General features: G+C 30.8%; 1 protein-coding gene across 2 annotated transcripts in view; it reads right to left on the reverse strand.

The window, feature by feature from the left end:
* Positions 1-8,137, reverse strand: part of LOC134257389 (sarcoplasmic calcium-binding proteins I, III, and IV-like) — a 31,053-nt gene extending 22,916 nt beyond the window's left edge. The window contains exon 1 of one of the 2 annotated variants that reach the window (XM_062740015.1): positions 7,970-8,137. The gene's annotated coding sequence lies outside the window, so the exon portion shown is untranslated. The remainder of the gene's footprint in view (positions 1-7,969) is intronic. The other variant, XM_062740014.1, reaches the window with a different exon arrangement.
* Between the last annotated feature and the right edge of the window lie 13,126 nt (positions 8,138-21,263).

Here is a 21,263-nt window from a genome sequence, read left to right on the forward strand (position 1 = left end):
AATTTACCGTCCAAGCAAGGAGTTGTTAAGCAAGAAAATGTAAATGTAAGCATTGAATCATTATTTTTTGCAAGATATAATCTTAAAACTGCAACAGTGTGTGCACACAAATTGAATAACGTGCGTTATCGCCTTATAAAAATGTGTTGCAATTATGAAACTATTTCTAGTAAGAAATAATGATTCAAGGCCTATATGAATATTCTGAATAACAAGAGAATTAAAACACACCAGTCAGGATACGATCCTTCGAGCATAAGCATAACTATAGAACCATTCTTCCTCATGCGATGGCGTCTCCATTTTAGCAAAAAAATTCTAGAGAGGACTATTAAGCATCAGACAAAAAAAACTATCATTATAAGAACCATAAAATTTGTAGTTATTTCAAGTTTTTGACTTTACACAAAATCTCCATTGTATCAACTTATCTATTAGAAGTCTGCTTCAGTTAAAAATAAATCACGACTTTCTTCTGCGTATTACAATGTAAATATTTTGGGAGACATTATCACCATTTGCAGGTAAGTGAAATGGGAGAAAAGTATATTAAAGAGAAGAATTGATGTCATTCAATTTGTTTTTTTTTATTGGTTTGTTGGTAGAAAGCTTTTGTCACCTATACTCAGTAAAACTTTCATAAAAGTCTAATGGTACACATTGGGGCATTTTATGTTAAGTTCTCATGTTACGACTTCATTGTTAAACGATTCGTTGATTTATATGATATCAAGTTATTAAAAAGTCAAATGCTGACTAATAGTTTCATACTAATTTGCACTTTATATGTACAATGAATTACACACACTGTCGAAGGATTATTCGTTATTTCTCGATCATGAGAAGAAGCAACCGGAATGTGTAATCGGTATGCGTTAGATGCCCAGTCCTCCATGGCACCTGATCCATACATGTACTCTAACATGTCAGAGGGCCATTCTTCCTCTGCTCATGATTTGTATTGAATAGTGGGCTTCTGAGCTTGAATACTGTTGTTTCTTTCACCATTGATCTTACTTTACGAAATATTATTAAAATGACAATTCCTTTTCTAATTATATACCAGACTGTGAACATATACATGTATCTCTGAAACAGAATATACTGTACATATACCTTTGACTCTGGGGACTCAAATGATCGGACTTGGATTTTTTTAAATTCCATTTAATCACTTTCTGAAACTGATGAAAGTGTATTTCACAATGTTTTTTTTTTTTTGTCTTGCATATCCAAAACAGTTTGAACATATTTTTTTTATTGTATTTATCACCAAATTTTGATATAGTGCAATGACGATAACACGTGCCTTCTTGGTAATGGTTTAACATTATCAAGACTATGGGTTTTAAATAGATGACGCAATATAATCAAGCACCTTATCCCTCTGGTTTTCATAATCTACCGAAAAAGCTAGACGTTTTGCAAACTTTCATATCATAGAAAAATTAAAAATATCCGCAATGTCACCCAAATCAAGAACAATTTGGACACAACAAGTTAGACGTGATTCAGCAAAGCGTATGAGAATGGAAAGGAACGAATGGCAAAGATAACAGCTCGGAAGGTGATATGAAGATGACAAACATACCACTCCAGGTTCTGGATGAGTTAGGTCTAGAGAAGCCACCGAAATTGAGAGAAACACAGCTGTCCTACAAGATCACTAACCAGTCTCATCCATGGCTTCAAGAAGCGCCAGTGACCAATCTCGGGGGGGGGGGGGTTGAATATATCACGGGTATATGAATGCATATGTAATTTGGCAGAAATTCAAGCGGTGTAGGTTCAAATTTCAAAAATTAGATTCACAAAATATTACGAAATATCAGTGTTAATGTGGAACAGGTCGCTGACTTAGGGTAAAGGTACAAGTTGGTGGCTCACAATGCAGTCATGATGATTAACTGTTAGTCAAAGGTGTCCAAATGTCTGACGAGTGCCGTCTAGTCATTCTATATTAGATTTTGACAGTATGGTACGGCCCCACAATGATTTGGAATTATATATGATAATAATCATAATAATTATAATAATCAAAAAAATAATGAATTATAATAATATGAACAGATACAGATCATAAGATTTAATGCTACGGTTGATCTCACGGTGCACTTGTGAAGTCGATGTAATCGTTACATTAGCAACAATATAATTTTACAACTATTTATCCATTGTGTCAAGAACAATTTTTTGGAATGCAGGTGATTTTTAAAACATTAAAAATTGCTAGAACCTTTAGTTTGCACATGTTGATCACTATGGATACATGTTAGAGAGATCTTTATATGCTTATGTGTACTAATTTGTGCAGATCTCTTAGACCGCGATTGGTTAAAAAAACATATATAAAAAAGACTGAATAAATGTTCAAAATGCCTTTCTCATTACAAAAGAATTTCCCTTTTTGATTCACACACTGCCTCTGTCATCTAGCATAAATATAACCAAAAGAAGATTAATAAACTATCATTTTTTCTGTGAAAACTGTGATGATAAATTTTGTAATTATTAGACACACCACTATATGTAGCAGATTCAGTGGAAAATGATGGTATTTTAACTACAACCACAAGCCATTTTATTATGCTATTTAGAATTGTGTGTTTTTAACCCTAGGACATTGAATTTTCTCTTATTTGTTGGAATTTTTGAGCCCATTTTTTTTCTGTACTTATCATTCAAAATTAATGGACTTGTAATTTGGAAAATGTATTTAATATATTTAAGGGCAATGTGTGATTTCTCATTTGATCGACATTTTTGTTTATTACAGGCTTTACAAATGTACTTCCAAATAATTTATAATCTACTTTAATTTTTTCGTATAAAGAACTGAGTTGCAGATCAATATGTAGTTCTTTATACGAAAGAGTCAATATCGCAATGACAGCAAATGCGTAAACATGTATGAATGGTAATGGAACAGGAAAGGGACAGCATAACTATATCGGGAATCGAACTGAGGACATCTTGGTTCCTGCTAATGTTATCTATCGAAGAATTATCCTTGCCGATTAACTTGTAAAAACAATGGATTGATTGATTGTATGTTGTTTTTGTCCCATTCGAGTATTTTTACTCATATAAAGTTCCGTTGAACAGTATTATGTCTTTATTGTGCCTATGGCTGACATAACATATGACCTCGGTTTTTCTGGACCTATATGAAAGATCCGTAATTTCTTTCTTAAAAATGTATCTTATTTAACGTTCTTCTCGAGAATTTTTCACTAATAAGGAGACGACGTCACCCTATGCCGTTAGAGAGCTACAACTTTTGTCCTATGCCTATGCACTCAGGGTTTGTACGGTCTCATACGAAGGACAGGTCTCCACATCCCACAGTTAGATTCAAACCTGCGACATAATGATCAACTCCTTACTTTGTGATTCTAGAGCAGACGCTGTAACCACTGCGCCATACGGGCACAGATTGAAGTTTTCATTTTAAGATAATTCTCAGGGCTTTATTATAAGATACGATAATATGTTTACAGTCAGACTAGTACAGAAACAGATTCTACGCTTATTATATTACAGTAAACATCATAGTTTAGACAAGTTTTAAACATCACTTAGGTAGAATCACTTTGCGAGTTACATGTATACTACTTTCTTAACTAGCTGGGTACATAAAAAATACGAACCGTTCACGGTAGCTCAGTCGAAAGAGCGCTCGTTCCGTGATCGGGAGGTCGTGACTTCGTATCTCGGCCGCGACTGACCTAAGTTGATAAAAAATTGGTAGCAACTGTACCTTCGCCATGCACTCGGCACTTTGAAGTGAAAGTTGTGGATCCTTCGGATGAGACCTTAAAAACCGAGGCCCCGTGTCAGCGGCAGGCGTTGGCACAATAAAGATCCCTCACTGCTCAATGGCACTGAGTGCCGAGTAAAGTTCAACATATGAAGCCCTTCACCGGCATACGTTGACGTCTCCATATGAGTGAAAAATTCCTGAGAGGGACTTTAAATAATATACAATCAATCAACCATCAAAAATACGATAATTCCTTAAATGTTTGTTTATCAACACGCGTATGGCATAATATGATAATGCATGACTCCGTGTAAGATTTTTGCCCATTAACATTTCAGCTATATTGCAACTAAAATCAATTTCAAAAGATGTTTTCGTATTGCTTTGCGCAAAGAAGAAATAAGTATGATCAAAATATCTTTGTTAAGCATTAATATTCTTATATTAAACAAAAAAAAAAAAAAAAAAAAAACCGTGTAAAATCCAACAGAAAATTTTACTGCTTACATGTAAGAAAATTTGTATTTTTTCCTTATGCATATTAATATCCTTATAAAGGATATATTCAAATATGGTCATATGAAAATATTTGGTTAATTTGTTTGGCATTACAATAAATGCTCATTTACAACTAACATTTTGTTTTGATATTTTTATTCGTGGAGAAAATAAATTATTTGAGGAAAACATGTAGAAAACATGTAAAAAAAAACTGAAAATGTGATGCAAAGCTTAATGCAGGAATAACTAGCTGGGTTTTTAAAATAATCAATTAAACCAATAAATATTTCACTAGCTTATGGTTAATTTCTTTTTCATAAGTTGTGAAAAAAAAAATAAAAGGAAATACAGTTTTAGTAAGCTTCTTTTTAGTCAATGTAAGGACAGTTCGCGACACAAAAGGTAGCGGTAGCTGTGTGGCCAGTATAAGGACCAATACAGCAGCATGTTCTCTTTTATTTGCTCTCTTATCATCCTGTCACATTTACTAACCTAAAAAAAATATCATGTTCAATAAATTTTTCATGATACAAGTTGTATTGTGGCACGGGTATGGAATTACTTTCTGTTTTAAGGAAAACTGTAACAGGTATCATTTCATTATTATTCTTAGGCAAGCTTCATTATTTCAAATTCCCTTTGACAAAAAGCTTTAACTATTTCTCATTAGAGAAAATTGATAATTTACGCCGGATGAGCACAGTAACATTATCAATGAAAAAGGCCTGCGAAGGAATAGCTACTCCTATGAAAATCAATCATTTCATCCTAAGCTCTTGGTAAATTTCAATTTGTCTTTTTTATTCATTCTCCTTTTTCAATTCCAGAAAGGAAATGCGACATATCCTAAAGGATTGAGTAATACTTCTTTTTTGGCAAATTCCTCATCCTTCGTGTGCAGTGATTTCAAAATGAAAACAGACAAACAAATAACCACTATATTTTCTTAATTTCTTTCTATCCTTCTTCTTATATTACAATCTAATGTACAAACTACTTTAAAAAAAAAAAAAAAAAAGAAAGAAAGAAAGAATATCATTCCAGCAATATGTGCAGTTGTGTGTGCATTTGATCAGCTTTTATTAATCCATCGGGAAATCAACAATCTAGGCTCAATTGACAGTAAAACTAATAAAGTTGCACACATAAAATATTTTACATTGTAATAGTGTAAAATTTCGATTTTGTATTTATTTTATCATGGAGTTTGTAGACAGGGAATTTACTCTATAGTGAAGTAGATGTGCTTGCAGAAAACTGATCGAGAAATGGAGAATTGATTTCATTATACACATTTTATGGAAATCCATTTCATTCGAGAAATTCCCTGAATGAAACTTTCTAAGATATATTCAGTGTATAAACTGAATATATATTTCCTTTATTTCTTATGAAGAGCGTTGTTGTCATTAATCAGTCAATAAGCAAAACTTAGCAAGCCAGCTGCATGGATTTTTTGCACAATGGCTGTTCCATCAGTTATACATAGAATTACATATACCTCTATAATACAATATTTCAATATTTCATATATTTTATTTAACTTTTTATATTTTGTTTTCTCTTTCAAACAGATGTAAAAATTAATCATAAAATGTCCATTTGTTCATAAGTACGAGAAATAATGTTGAAGCTATAACGGAAAAAATACATAACCCGCTTATACTTAAATTTTATTGATGTATTTTTTCTGCAAAAGTTGCGACATTGATTTCCCGTTATAACAGTCAAGAAAAGTATTTTATTGTTTAAATAAACTATAATAATTTTATACTTGTTCATTGTAATCGTTCTTTATTGTAATGACAAAGTATAACGACACTCGGACAAAATTTGCCTTCACTTTACACCTGATTCTAATGGTTAACAATTATTTTGAGACAAATTGATTATAAAATTAAACACATGTTGTATACGTAATGTTTTCATGATATACCGATTGAAACGAACATGATATAAATATTCCTTTCTGTTACTTGAATAAAGATAAATGGAGCAGTTTTTAAGATAGGGATTTGTATTTGAACAACGCAATACTTTCTACTTTCCTGTTGAATGCAGACACAATTTATCGATAGATCTTATTCCAACAGAGGAAATTCGAGCCTTTATTACTCCCTAGACATTAATTGGGTTAAGCAACGTTCGTGATTGTATTTTAGAATGCAATATTGATCTGTGAGTGTTTGTTTCTGTTATTCTTCTCCTGAATCAAGTGATAGCGTTTGCAATTGATAGTTTTTTTTCCAATTCTTATCTGCTATTTTTATTAAAGCGACGATTCAATCAATGTTCGGATGTTGAGTTGAGGAACTGTATATATTGTTCGGTATGGTTTAAAAAGACATTGCTGCCACATGTTAATTTGTTTATTCATTTTTATTCAAATTTGTATTTTAGTTCAATAACATGTTTCTTCTTTTCTAAATGAGTGTATTTGATAAAGGTTGCATAGCATGTATACAAAAATGAAGACAAGAATGTAGAATAATCGTTGAAAGATATGCCCTGTCATTGATTTATACCATATTTTACACATTATAAATAAAGATTTAGTAGACTATATTTATGGTTATTAATATTTTACATATTTTGTGTAGACTAATGTATGATAATAAACTGTGTGTATTTGATAAAAGGATATGTTTAACAAAACTCCCTCTGTCTCTTTCACTTTTTCTCTCCCTCTCTCTCTGTCTCCCGCTCTTTCCTCTTTTTAAGCAATACATTTTGTTAGGACAAATTTGTGCAACTACATTCGATAGTTTGGTTTATTTTTATTTATCAATTCGCTATATTAACTTATTTTTCATATTTTTTTTTTTTTGCTTTTACAGTTGCTTAATATTTTTGATTTCGTCAGATGTTTTACAAGTACATCCGTACCCAATGTTTCAAATTTCTTAGTAATAGACCAGTTTGGAATCAAATATTGTATAATAATGGCTGCTGAAACCACACAGTTCTTGAAGCGGCTTTTCGGATAATTCATCATACTTAGATTGAGTCCCCGGACAGTTCTGTCACCATATATCAACCCTCAAAAAGATTTTTTCATTTACTTTCTATCGATTATTAGTACATTAAGGTTTTCTCAGACATGATAGGTCATGTTTAAGCTAGCTAGCTGTACTGCGGTTTTAGTCTAAGTTGTCAAATTCAAGACATCAGTTTTTAAACTTTCAATGGAAGTGAGCATCTACACTACTAAAATATCATAGATCCCGGACGAAAACTTAATATAAATGACTAGAAGAAAGGACGCATATCATTTTTAAATGAAAATATTTAGATTTGCTTAAATAATTATAATTTTTATAACACACTAAATTATAAGGGAAAGGGTTATGCTATTACATAAAGAATAAAAAAGTGAAATGAATCACATAAAAAAAGAAATTACAGCAAACCAGTTTCTCAAACAATTTCTGTTTTGCTCCTTTGTGAATAGTAAAAAGCATAAATAATTCATGTAAAAAAATGTGAAGGGGATTCAAGAATGTTTACGGTGAACATGATTGAATAAATTCATCTATGTTTTGAAATTATATCATTTTCCCCTTCTTTTGGATTTTAGTATTGCTCAAATGGATTTTATGGGATGAAGTTTCATTTAACTCTAAAGATAAAGAACATTATCAAATTACCTCAGTATAAAAAAAAAACTATTAATAAACAATCAATAATAAATTATTACTGACTTACCTTATTCAAATGGAATTACGAAGTTAGTATTTTGATAGATGAGTCCGGAATGTGCTAGATATGGTATATTTCCGATGCCTTAACAAACAAGATCGATCTGACGTTTTCCTAAAACCGCGCGAAAAATGTCTCTCCGTGATCAACAGACGACACTGACTTCTGTCAATTGCGCGCGCAATGGTTGAAGCAGACGACAGCCTTTTCTCACTCTACAGCAGACGACAGATAAGCATTGCAAGACAACAGTGATGCGCATCTCGATTTTTCTCCCTGTCATTCGTCTGTGATAAAATTATTGATTACTGAACAATTATAGTTAAAACATTTCAATGAATTGTTTTCCTCGATTAATAATCAGAAGAAAATAACAGTGTTTGCATTATTCGGATTAGCTTGAAGTGATTATTTTGTAACAAAATACAACAAGTGCTGTTTTTTCGTCTATGTTACACAATAACCTTTTCATTCAATATTCTCCAAATTCAAGTGTCAAATACGAGGGTTGTCCGTTAAGTTCGTGGACAACATTGAGAATTAGTGACAAACATTTGTAAAATATATGAAACTATTATTTTCAATAAATTAAAGTTTCATTTATATATTTGTAAACTTTAATAAAAAACAAAGTACAAGTAGTTTTTTTTTTATCAGATACAAAAAATACAAGCACACTCATACCCGGAACACTAAAATGAAAACCATTGACGTTACCCGATGTCAAAAGCTTAATACATGTTTCTTATTTTACCGCTGTCACCGTTTAACTCATTTTATTTCTAAAGTCGATTTAAGCCCTCATCACAAATGTGTACAAACTGTTCAGATTTCATATGTAAAATAATATTTGACACTTTCTATCTCAGATCCTGCAAATCATCAAACCTTTGTCCGCGTAGAAAACTTAGTTAATGACATGTAAAGTTACATAAATTTTTTAATCACATTCACACACACATTCACACTATCCCTCTGAATTTAAACAAGAATGAAATATAAAATATATAAAATTCGAGAAATATTTAAAGTTGGTGTTTAAATAAGTGCAAAAATATTTATCCATTGTGACCATAGATTATCAAAATTGTTCATTGTAAAATTTTTAATTGATATACATTTTTCTACTTTGTACTTAAGAGTCAAATGATGTATCAGCCCAGTAATCATAGGTATTTTATTCTGCTTTAAACAAGAAAAGATATATTGCTTTGTATATAATATAATGAAATTTATCATCCTAAAATAATATTGCATATGTTAAATCCAACTCTTTTAGAAGTTTTTGTAAATATGTGCATGCTAAGATTTCCATAATGAAGAAAAAATTTAAAAATATATTTTATATCCTGTTTTGATCATCAGATAAAATACTTATTTTCTTCAAATAATATTTCACTGGAAGGATTCTATGAAGGACCTTTACTGTAATATTTCCATAGTTGTTCTGAAACTGTTTAAAACATTTGAACACAAATATCTGTGTTAAAAGCATTGATAGTTCCTGGTTCCATCTAAATATTGATGTAGGAATGATATTGTTACTATTCAAATATCTATAAATAATTTTAGTGCACTTCTCATATACAATAATATTTTCAAAATAAAAAGGAATAACAGGGGTACACCTCTTCCAAATTGTTTTTAAAAACGATATAGCACAAATAATACTGTTATATTGCATGATGCAAATATTAGACAAATGAAATCTATTTCCAAAATCAGTTACATTTAAAAAATTTCCTTAGATGTCTAAAAAATCACAAACACTCGCCATTTACATACCAAGTCTTTACAAAAATTATTTTGTTTCCAATTTTTATATTGGGATTATACCACACATAAGTTCAGAAATTCTAGTTTTCATATATGAATTGTTTAAATTATGCAAGAATTAAACACATCTTTCCAAAAAATGTTGTTATTTTTTACAATAAAGCAAGACACATACTTTGCCAAAATCAAAAGCTTTATGCAATAGTCAATCCAAATCTTTTTCTGTAATAAAGTTATTTATATCCAACATTTTTAATCCTCCTTGTAAAAAACAGTAATAACTTTCCTTTTAATTTTATCACATTTTGAATTTTACAAAATACAAATTTAATTTATAATTTGATAAACAACTTTTTATTCAAAATTTTGAACATTGTAGTTTAAATCAATAATTTTATCTAGTTCTACTGAAAAATTAATTCCAAGTAAATTGAAAGTCTAATAATGAAACTATAATTGAATTATATATTTGAAATTGAATATTTTGAGCTGAATTTTAAGTCCTGTAAATGAGAAAAAATTTGTAATTCAAAAAATTTGGTGAAGTCAAGGGCAAGCCAGGTATCATCTGCATATTGGGATATTTTATGTTCTGTTTTGTTAATAACAATTCCTTTAATACTTTGATTTTGTTTGATCATAATTGCAAGAATTTCTGCACAAAGAAGAAACAGATAAGGTGGGGGGGGGGCTGGACATCCTCTTTGGATATAAAACTTTTTTTGAAGCACTGAGACAAAATTTTGGATTATTTATTGTCATGCAATCCTGTATATTTCTAGATTCAGTGTAATCCATAAGATCATATTTATTTTCTATATATTATCCAGATTTTTAAAAATCCAAGTTGAGTATTTGATATGATCTGTCCATTTATATACCATATTGACTAATACAACCTGATAAAAGTTTATAAAACACATTTAAAAGAGTGATAGGTAGTTTTTCAAAAATTCTCTTGCTTATCACCTTTTGGTAAGCAGTAATTAACCCTAATCTTTGAGAAATGGGGCCTGAAATACGTCATTTATGGCAAGTACTATAAAATGGCAAAAAAATTTAAAAAATTCCGCTGTAAAGCCATCACTTCCTGGTGACTTATTGTTTTTCATGTTTTTTAACACCTCTAAGACTTCATTTTCCAAAATTTTTCCCTCAAGTGTATTGGCAATATTGTTTTCAAGTTTTGGAACCTCAGTAACTGTTATAATTTCTGCAAGATCTATGTCGAGAAGTTCTGCATCTACAGAAGTATAGAGAGATTTGTAATACATCCTGATTTTATTTAAAATTTCTGACTGATTGTAAATAGTTTCATTTTCCTCTGTTTTAAGATAATCTTATTCAAATAATTACGGGATTCTAATTTACAAAAATATTGAGATGGTTTTTCTCCATAAACCAGGCTTATGATGTGACCTTGTAATTATAGCCTAAATGTGGTATTGGTTATTTTTTATGCAATTAACAACCTTTCTATAAGAATATGAAATAGTAACATATAACAAAAAAGCTAATTTTCTATAAGCACATTATTCTTTTCGTATTTGTTTCTAACAGATTTTATTATTTCTTTCACTTTGGTAACGTATGTTTTGTTACAAGTAAAGAGTTATTAAAAGACACCTTTCCCCTTCTTAAAGGTATTGAATTTTATATCAAGAACCACTGATGACTGAAATTGTACCCTGGTTTAATTATAAATTTTATACAAGTTGCACATATTTTCAGAAATTAAAATATAGTATACTGCAGTAAATATTTTTAAAATACACCCTAAAGTAGTCTATTATTTGTAAGTCATTCGTATAAAGATTTGATTGCTTAGTTTTCTTTATTATGTGTATAGAAGATTAAAATTCATAAAATAAAGTAATCATTATCAAATTCTAAAAATTATATGGAATCCATATATATCACACTGTAATAATGATTTTATAACTGTGGATATGAAATTCTGCATAAATTATTCATTTATACATTGTGTTTCAATATGTTCTAATACTATCATCTTGCAAACACAGAATTGAAAAAGTTTAATTTAAAACATCCTGGGGGGGGTTGCTAGCTTAATTGAGCTACTTATTTAGTTTGTACTGTTTTCGAAAAAAGCAATAAAGAGACTCGAATATGAAAATGAAAACACCTCTCATAATGAAAACATATGTGAAAAGCGGGAGACACATACACATCTAGACCACGGAATCACAGTCAAAATGTGATAAAATAAGGTCATAAGTATATGTACCCTTTCAGAAGTGTCTAAAATGTCACGATTTCCTTCTTCGTCGTGTGCAAACATATATTCATGTTCGGATATTGTCAAAATTTTACACAATCCATGGTGTTTGATTTATTAAGCCTTTATTAAACAGTTCTAATAAATGTCAATAAGAACATAAAAACCGCCCAATTCATAAATTTTATGTTAGATTTTTGGGAATACCTGTTTTATACGCATTGCAACTCTCCATGTCTGAATGCCCCTTGTGCTAAAAATAGTTCATTTTTCATTTCGACAAAACGTAATAATATAAATACTAATAAAACAAACGTAAGGGGCGGGACACTTTGAGAGGGAGTGAGAGAGGCTTTCTAGAAACAACGGAGTTTTCTTATAAATTACATTGCAAAAGAATCTTCTTGAAACATCGTATTCACAATGAAGACAATGAAGGTAGAAATGACAGTATTACACACATGACAGAATGTATAAATTTACGAATTAAACACACTTAACACCATATGAACTTTGACCTTTTGACCTCAAAATCTTAGTTAATAAGGAAACACGGCAAAGTAACGTTACGAAATATTTTACAACACTGCAATTCGGAGGCCACAGGGAGTTGTTCCAAAAATTTTATGTAAAATTTCATTGCAATAGCTACAACAATGGTTCTAGAGATATCGTGTGGAAACCAAACTGTTATAACAGACAAATTTTGAATTTGCTTATTTATGACCTACAGAAACAAAATACAAATTTAATTTATAATTTGATAAATAACCAAAATTTTTTGACCCCAAGCTATAATTGTAATTATATATTTGAAATTGAATATAAGTCTACATTTTGTAATTCAAATTTGGTAAGAGGACGACCATTTGATCCTGAGGGGGGGGGGGAGGGGGGGGGTGGCAAATTATTTTGAGACGGATTATTTATTTTCATGCCTGTCGAGGACAGATTATTTATTTTCAAGATTATCAAGGACAGATTATTTATTTTTTTCTAAAGACTAATCATTTATATACCACTTTTCAAGCTGGGGACAATTAATACTGGTCATACCACACTTTGAATGAAGTAAGTTCAGGGAGCAAAGCATATAACAAGCTAATTCAGAGAATTCGTGTCCCCCGCTTAGGGAAAAAGTCGGATCCCCCTGACTGAATTTGTAGAATTATTAAATGTATACATGTATACTGAAGCAAATAAAATACATGTATGTCAATATGCATATAAAGATTTGATTGCTTATTCTTTATTATGTGTATTGAAGATTTTTTTATATGGAATATTTATCACACTGTAATGATGATTTTATAACCTCATAAATTTTTCATTTCACATGCTGAATACTATAATTTAGTAAAAAAAAAAGTATTTAAAAAAAAGAAAAGAAAAGAACGATCCGACCGAGATTCGATCCCGGGTCCTTTGACATTTGAAGCGAGCGACATAACCACAAGACCACGGAGTCACTTTACACGTAGTGAAGTATATGCAGAAGTGAAGTCACATACATGTATATATTCATGTTTTCATGTTCAAAATTTTACACAATCCATGGTGTTTGATTTATTAAGCCTTTATTAAACAGTTCTAATAAATGTAATAAGAACATAAAAACCGCCGAGAACCTGTTTTATACGCAATAACTCTCCGCATGCCCCTTGTGCTAAAAATAGCGACATGTAATAATATAAATACTAATAAAACAAACGGGACGGGGCACTTTGAGAGGGATGAGAGAGGTCCTAGGGAGTTTTGGTATAAATTACATTGCAAAAGAATCTTCTTGAAACATCGCCCGGAAATGATAGTATTACACACAGACAGAATGTATAAATTTACGACCTTGAACTTTGACCTTTTGACCTCAAAATCGAAAGGGGTCTTCCTTAGGCCACAGGGAGTTGTTATGTAAAATTTCATTGCAATAGCTCAAATGGTTCTAGTGATATCGTGTGGAAACCAAAGTGTTATAACAGACAGAATTTGCTTATTTATGACCTTGACCTTTGACCTTTTGACCAAAATCAAAATCAATAGGGGTCTTCTTAATATCCCTCACTTTTAGGGAGTTACCCCACTTTGAATGCTAAATTTCATTGCAAAAGCTCAAAGGGTTCTCGAATATGTGTGGAAACTTTTGAAAGCGTATATATGTACAGACATTAAAGTCATATCATACTCTGAATGAAAACCCAAATTAATATCCCCCACTTTTTTTGTGGGAGGAAAACTAAAGCACTTGGGTTTTTCAATATGTATAAGCAGTAAAACTTTTGTAGGAATTGGTTATATATGTACCAAAGTATGTACATTATAATAAGTCATATCATACTTTGAAAGAAAAGGGTTTATAAGGGGTGAAGTAATTACCCCCTATGATGTCATATAGGTTTTTGCAAAAACTCTTGGCTTTTTGTGTATTTTAAGAGTAAAACTAGGCACAAAAATATTGGTAAAAAATTGTCCAAAAGTATTGGCATTATAATTTTTCGATATCATACTTTGAAATTTTAGGGGAGGGCATCAGAATTATGCATTTTAATCAAGTTTTTGCATATACTCAATAACGTCAAAAAATGTACAAATCCACCAGTGTATATTCTGTATTTAATAATCTGGAAAGTATAAATATTCGACAAGAAAATTTATCTTTTGTGGTTTATAAGAATTGGTTTGTATTTAAAGTTATTCATCACACCTACTAAGTGCACATTGTCATGTTGATAAACTGACTTTAGTATCCAGTCTGGTAATCTGATTTTAAATACTATTTGGTTCTAAAATGGCGAGCGAAGCACGCCAAAAATATTTTGAATTGAAGACTTTTGAGATTAAATTACACGTAAATTTAAAAAGATATTTTTACAATATTTAATTAACAGAAGTCAAGGTCAGGTTATTTATTTTCTCTGTAGTGGAGGACAGATTATTTATTTTTAACATTTTCAGGGACAGATTATTTATTTCCAAAATCTGCCAGGCCCCCACCTCAGAATCAAATGGTCATCCCCTAAAGGATTAAAAATATGTTAATAAACATTATCAATGACACCATTTTTATTTAGATTTTAGCTTGTCCATGAACTTTGCGGACAACCCTTGTAAATAGTATTTTAAACGTGGATACAATTAATATAATATGTTGAGGTGTTAAGATCACGAAGAAAAGAATTACAATTCAGTGGTACATGTAACACAGGTCTGGAGTTCTTTGGAAAAAAAAAATGTTGCGTATACTTTCCTTTTTTTTTCAAATCAGACTTGATCTTTTGCAATTTTATGAAATATAGTTGTCCCTCTTTGATCAGATTTAAGATTAAAAAAAAACTTTACTTTAGGCGATACAATCTATAGATACATGTATGTATTATACAGCGTTTTAATTTCATGATGTCTAGTTTTTTGCAATCAATTTTCTTGATGCTTAAAGATGGTTGTTTTCTATAGTTTAAACTGGTTGGAACAGATGCTTTTTTCTCTAAATGCTTAAATTTCTTGCCAGGATTGAATAAGATAAAGATATCGACGTTTCCATTGTTAACCTTTTTTAACTGATGCGCAAGGGTGATGATGAGAATTCTTATTGTATTTTTTTTAGGGGGGGGGTATCGACATACTGATTTCAATTACTCATGAATTATCAGTCAAAGGGACACAAGATTATGGTAACTTGTTGATTAAAGATGAATTAAAATGTTTGATTACAATATTGGAAAACACATTCAAAATAACAGCTTAAATTTAATTCCAAAGTTTACCATGCGTTTCGTTCTCCTTTCAATATATATAGTTTAATCGTAATTTGCATTCATTTAATGTAAAATATTAAGCTAAAATATTATGTCTGCTGTCTAATTACTGAATTACTAGTACATTTTTCATTATTTGTTAAACCTATCACAAAGAATTCTGTTGTTTCTTTACAAAAAACGAGATACGAATTTCACTATATATATCTTTAAGCTATACGGCATTTAACAGGAGTTATGTCCTACACAGCAAATATAGATCGATTTTATTTAAGATATGTCACCCGTCAGCTTTTGAGAGAAGTGTGTTCAGAGCCTTTAACTTCGGAAATATTTATAACAATTCAATCTAAATGATATATTCTGATTAAACAATGCAAATTATACAGTGTACAGTTTAAAAACTGCTTAAGTAATTATTAAAAAAAACAAGATTGATGGGGACTACTTCGTGTGGTAGAAGGATATCTAGAAGAAAATTCTTCAAATCTTCTTATTTCTTTGATAAAATATTTTAGAATTTAGCCCTGTATAATTTTCCTGAGAGAATTATTTTTGTTATTATATCCTAGTGATATCAAATATAGGTTTCAATTGATATTTTAAAAATAAATTTCGCAATATCACTAAACAGACTTTGCCCAAAAATGAAGAATGATATATTAAAGAAGACAAGAATAATAAATAACGTTGATTTTCTCCTAAAAGACGCACGTTTTGTTCAATATTTAAATACATGTATGTGTATAACACTGACCCAAACTTGTTCTTATCCTAAGTTGAATGTAAAACGATACTTTCAACGATTCAGCACTAAAGTCATTAAAAGCTTGATACAAGAAAGTATTTTATTGTCTATATGGATATTTAGTCTAAATGTCACATAATACTTTACACAAATCTGTAGGAATTTTAAATATTTGTTTTTTCAAACTATTTTACATAACATAAAATAATATTTATTGCCATGATTATGTTAGGTAAAATATGAATATGCTAAAAGTGATTAACCTAAAAAATTACAATTTAAGTACAAAAAGGTCAAGTTGTAAGAACTTTTACGCAGAAAAATGCACACTGACCAACACTTTTTATGCGATTTTGAGTTATGTTATATGAGTAGTTATCCTCAAATTTTCAAATTTACCTGTAATAAAATCCTTAAAGTATTTCAATTTTTTGTATGAGCTATTTGTTTTATACCAGAACTGGGAATCTAAAGACTGTACAAAAGACATTTGTTTAATATCCCTTAGCATTATCCGAGGGCCATAAAATTAATTCCTTGTGTCCCTTATAAACTTAAAGGAGTGTCGCCTTTTTATACTATGCGACGCGCCTGCCAGTAACATTTCGCTAATCTGTGTACTATGAACTAACAATTAGTATGAAAAACGTCATTCAGCATTTGACTCAATGATCAATTGTATTCTCTGACAAGGACATTTTATCGACCATAAAACTTACAAAATGATGACTGCTGATATTCTTGTCTCATCAACTTGTTTGTCAATAATTTACCTCGTCTCAGAAAATATTCATACGTAGAGGCACTTGCGTATCGAATCAACTAAGATTTATAAACTCCGTATGCAAGTGATGAAGGTATAAGTAAGGGAAGTTGAGGATGGAAAAGTTAAAGAAAGTCATCACGTTCATTATAGAGCATGGTTGTTAGATTACCATTAACGTCTTTTCCAAGTAAAATATCCAAAAAATGAAACGGATGTTTCTAGGCCTTTCAACTAATTTTTCAAGTTGCACATATGGTAAAAAACATTGTATAGATAGATTTATAGGTACATGAAATTATCAAAAAAGATATTAACTTATGCATACTTTTAAATACATCATTAAAAAGTTTAATTAAGGAATGACTCTAATTCTTGGCCAAATTATCGAGTATAATATGGTTTGGGTCAGTTTACGCTTTATAATCCGCGAAGCGGATTATAAAAAAGCGTAAACTGACCCAAACCATATTATACTCGATAATTTGGCCAAGAATTAAAGTCATTCCTTATAATTTAATTTTAAAATAATTATTCAACTGGGGATGTAAAATTGTGTTGTTTTTATGAATTCAAATTTACCGCGCAATAATACAACCGTAGTAACGAAAGTGATGGGAAGCGAGGAGAGGTAAAAACTGATACATAGATCTAGCAGCCATGACGCTTGTTTACATGAGGTAAGATCGAGTAACTGTTTGAAATTAAAGGCACATTCATTAAATCTGGAATTTTCCATGAATCCCAAGGACTGGAAATGAGGGGATTGATGGATACAGATGATTATGCTGGTCGTCAAGGGGGTGTGTCCCCATACCAAACCAGATTATACAAAATGTTATGCGTTCCTTTTTGGAAATCAACCAATAAGAGGCAAGAATACAAGCAAAATTAAATTATTCATTTATAATTGACTTTTCCGATGTTGTGTTTAATGACAGGTAACTCAGGTGTGAAAAATGGCCAACTTAGTGCCGATTTATGAGTTATCGTTTATAGGAATGACATATAGGCTGCTTCAGCATTGGTATTGTTATATACACAAAAAGGTTCCTCACATTAATTGTTTTGTACACAAAAAGTTTGACCAAGAGAAAGAGAATGCCTTCACTCTACCTGAAATAACAGGGTCAAATGAATGGGGAACAGACTTTATTCAATAGTTTTAACTCTCTTTGACGATTATTATGAAGAAGAAAATTTAATGTCATGTTTTTTGTGTTCGCGCTTTTTCGCTTCCTGTGTATATATATATATTTTTACAAGTAAATGCAACAATTGATCATCTTATTTGTGTTACTAAGCACGAAGGGGAACGACCGAGTATAAAAATTTAATTAGGTTAGAACTGAGAAGGAGGGTAGATTTCACTTTTTATTTTAATTAAAAAATTTAATTACATGCAGTAAACCGGTGTCCGCAACTATACAGTAAATAAGTTTAACATTGGTGCTAAATTTTAAAACCACTGGATTCTACCGAGAGCAAAGAAACACTTTGGAAATGCTAAAAACTACCTTGCGTGTAAACAGTTAGATACCCCGAGCCTGCTCTAAACAAGTTTCAGCAGTGAGTTATCGTTCATAACACCGACCCCTAGCGGCAGTTAAAAGGCCTAATGTTTCGACTCTGTATGTTTTATTTCAAGCTCACCAAGATATATCATATCGATATAAGAATGAAAATTACCATTGTTAATTGTCAGTAGCATCATGAACACGGAAAATGTAATGTGAGATGTTTAGTTTTCCTCTCTTTTTTGTACTTTATGGATTGTAATACGTGTGCAAATCTAACGCCTAACACATTAGTGTTAACGTTGCTAACAACAAATATTTAACAGCAGGGAAACTGTGCACATATTGATTACCGCGATTGATCGTGTGCAAGTCACTTGAAATTACCGATACTCCAAAGCTTTATGTGGATCAAAAATGTTCTGATTTGTTTTGTGTCGACACGGGTATGTACTGTCTTTTCTTTAAATATTTTATTCAAATATCGCTAAATGTACATTTCCCCAAAAAAGAGATAACTACCTTTTATTTTATAACACTTTATTGTATGTTTAAGGTGCGAATCTAAGATTTCGATTAAATTGATTTACATGTCTTTGTCTATCACATTAAATAAGACAAGCACATACCTCTCAGTACAGTATGTTTATTTCGCAAATAAAATCAAATTAAAAAGAAAATCATTAATTTCGATCTTTCTATGAGTGTTTTCCTGATAATGAATTTGAAAAAAAAGTCGGAAGAAACTATTTCGTTCAGCTAAACGCAATGATGAATGCCATTCAATGAAAGCTTTTTTACTTTAAAATAAAAGAAATGAGTATTCTTACAATACAGAATAAATATTTGAATCACACTTTTTTGTCTATTTGAAAAATTGATTTTGCATTGGAACAATTTCCAGCCTCCACAGATCCGGTTCGCTGTGTTGCACAATCTACAATCAATAAAATAAAAATCAATACAAAACGCTTCCAGAGGATATGGTTGTAATTAGAACGTACAAATAAAAACAAAAATGTTTTTCTAAGGAGAACTTTTAGGATAAGAACGCATATTTTTTTTTAGAAAATAGCCTTTCACTTTACCGTGAGTAGCATTATTTCTCGCATAATCACCAGTGTAAGATTGACTTGTCCGGTGTGAGACAGCAGTGTGAGATTTTTCTGTCTTACACTGTGTATTACTACGCCACGAACGAGAACGTAAACATTCCGTCATTATGTAAAGAAATTGTAACAATGTAAAAATAAATATAACACATAATTAAACCGCTGTCATTTAACTTATTAATATAAACTTATTTTCAATCAAAATATTGTCGTATTTTCACTATTTTAATGGCACTATTTTTAGATCGCGGAATGATTCTTCTTTAACGCTATCAGATAGATAAGTTTTTTATTCCCAGTTTTTATCTTTCTGATTAATTTACACGGACTGAAAATTATTTTACCAGTTTACACTACGAGTAAACCATTTTCAGGTACGTTCTCTCCGATGGTGTATTCAGATTTTTAATTAAATTGAAAATAAAAAAAATATTTTTTTAGCCCCATCATGGCGACGTCATTGACAGGCCGTTATATTGGGTAAAATAATGCGAGAAAAATAATCATTCATTACATACTCGTGTGGGAATAGTGAAATTCCACCTCGGGGTCAAGATTCACGGTCTAGGACTCGACAAAGCCTCGTCCTAGACTGTGAATCTTGTCCCCTCGGTGGAATTTCACTATCCCACACTCGTAGTAATGAATGATTCTATTAATCTCATTTAACAATTGTATGAGATCATTGTAGATTTTATTATGCAATTTGTTACATGTATTAGATCTTTTTTTTGAAAAAGTGAAAATTAATGAATTATGATATAAAAGATCCCTGAACGCATTTATCACGATGTTCACTTTTACTTCTTCTTATCTACATGTAATTATCTTTTTAAGGTCTAAAGGTTATGACAAGTACACACGGTAAGGCTAGAACGTAAGTTTCATGACTTCTAAGGCATGCCTTACCGTGTGAACCGGCCCTAATACACGTTTTTCCGAGCCTGCAAGTCTGACCTAGGAATAAAACACTGCTCTACTTCATAGTATTAGACTTAGCAGACATTTATTTCATTACAAATGAAAATGATAAAGAATTGAAAACATGTCAAGGGGAATCCATAATATGGAACAGCAGATATTATTTGGCTTCTTTCATTAAAATGCAAGTCAATGGAGTCTTTAAAAGAGCACTTTGCTTCATAAGCTGCAAAAATTTTCTCCTTACCTTGCAATGTAAAATTCTGGTCCATAGAGAGGTATATTACTGTGATGTTGTGAAAAAAGCCTTTCATGTCGTATTTTTCTGCTTCGTCTAGAATGTTCCTTCTTAAACCTATCAATGATATAACTTGACCATTCGTAGTACATGCAATTATTGCATCAAAGTTCGACTTCCATTTATCAAGGGCTACTCTATCGAAATTCGAAGATCCCATGAAATCATCAAGAA

Source organism: Saccostrea cucullata, unplaced genomic scaffold, assembly GCF_032062105.1.
Source record: "Saccostrea cucullata isolate Sc308-1 unplaced genomic scaffold, CSIRO_AGI_Scuc_v1 ctg1692, whole genome shotgun sequence".
Lineage (NCBI taxonomy): Eukaryota > Metazoa > Mollusca > Bivalvia > Ostreida > Ostreidae > Saccostrea > Saccostrea cuccullata.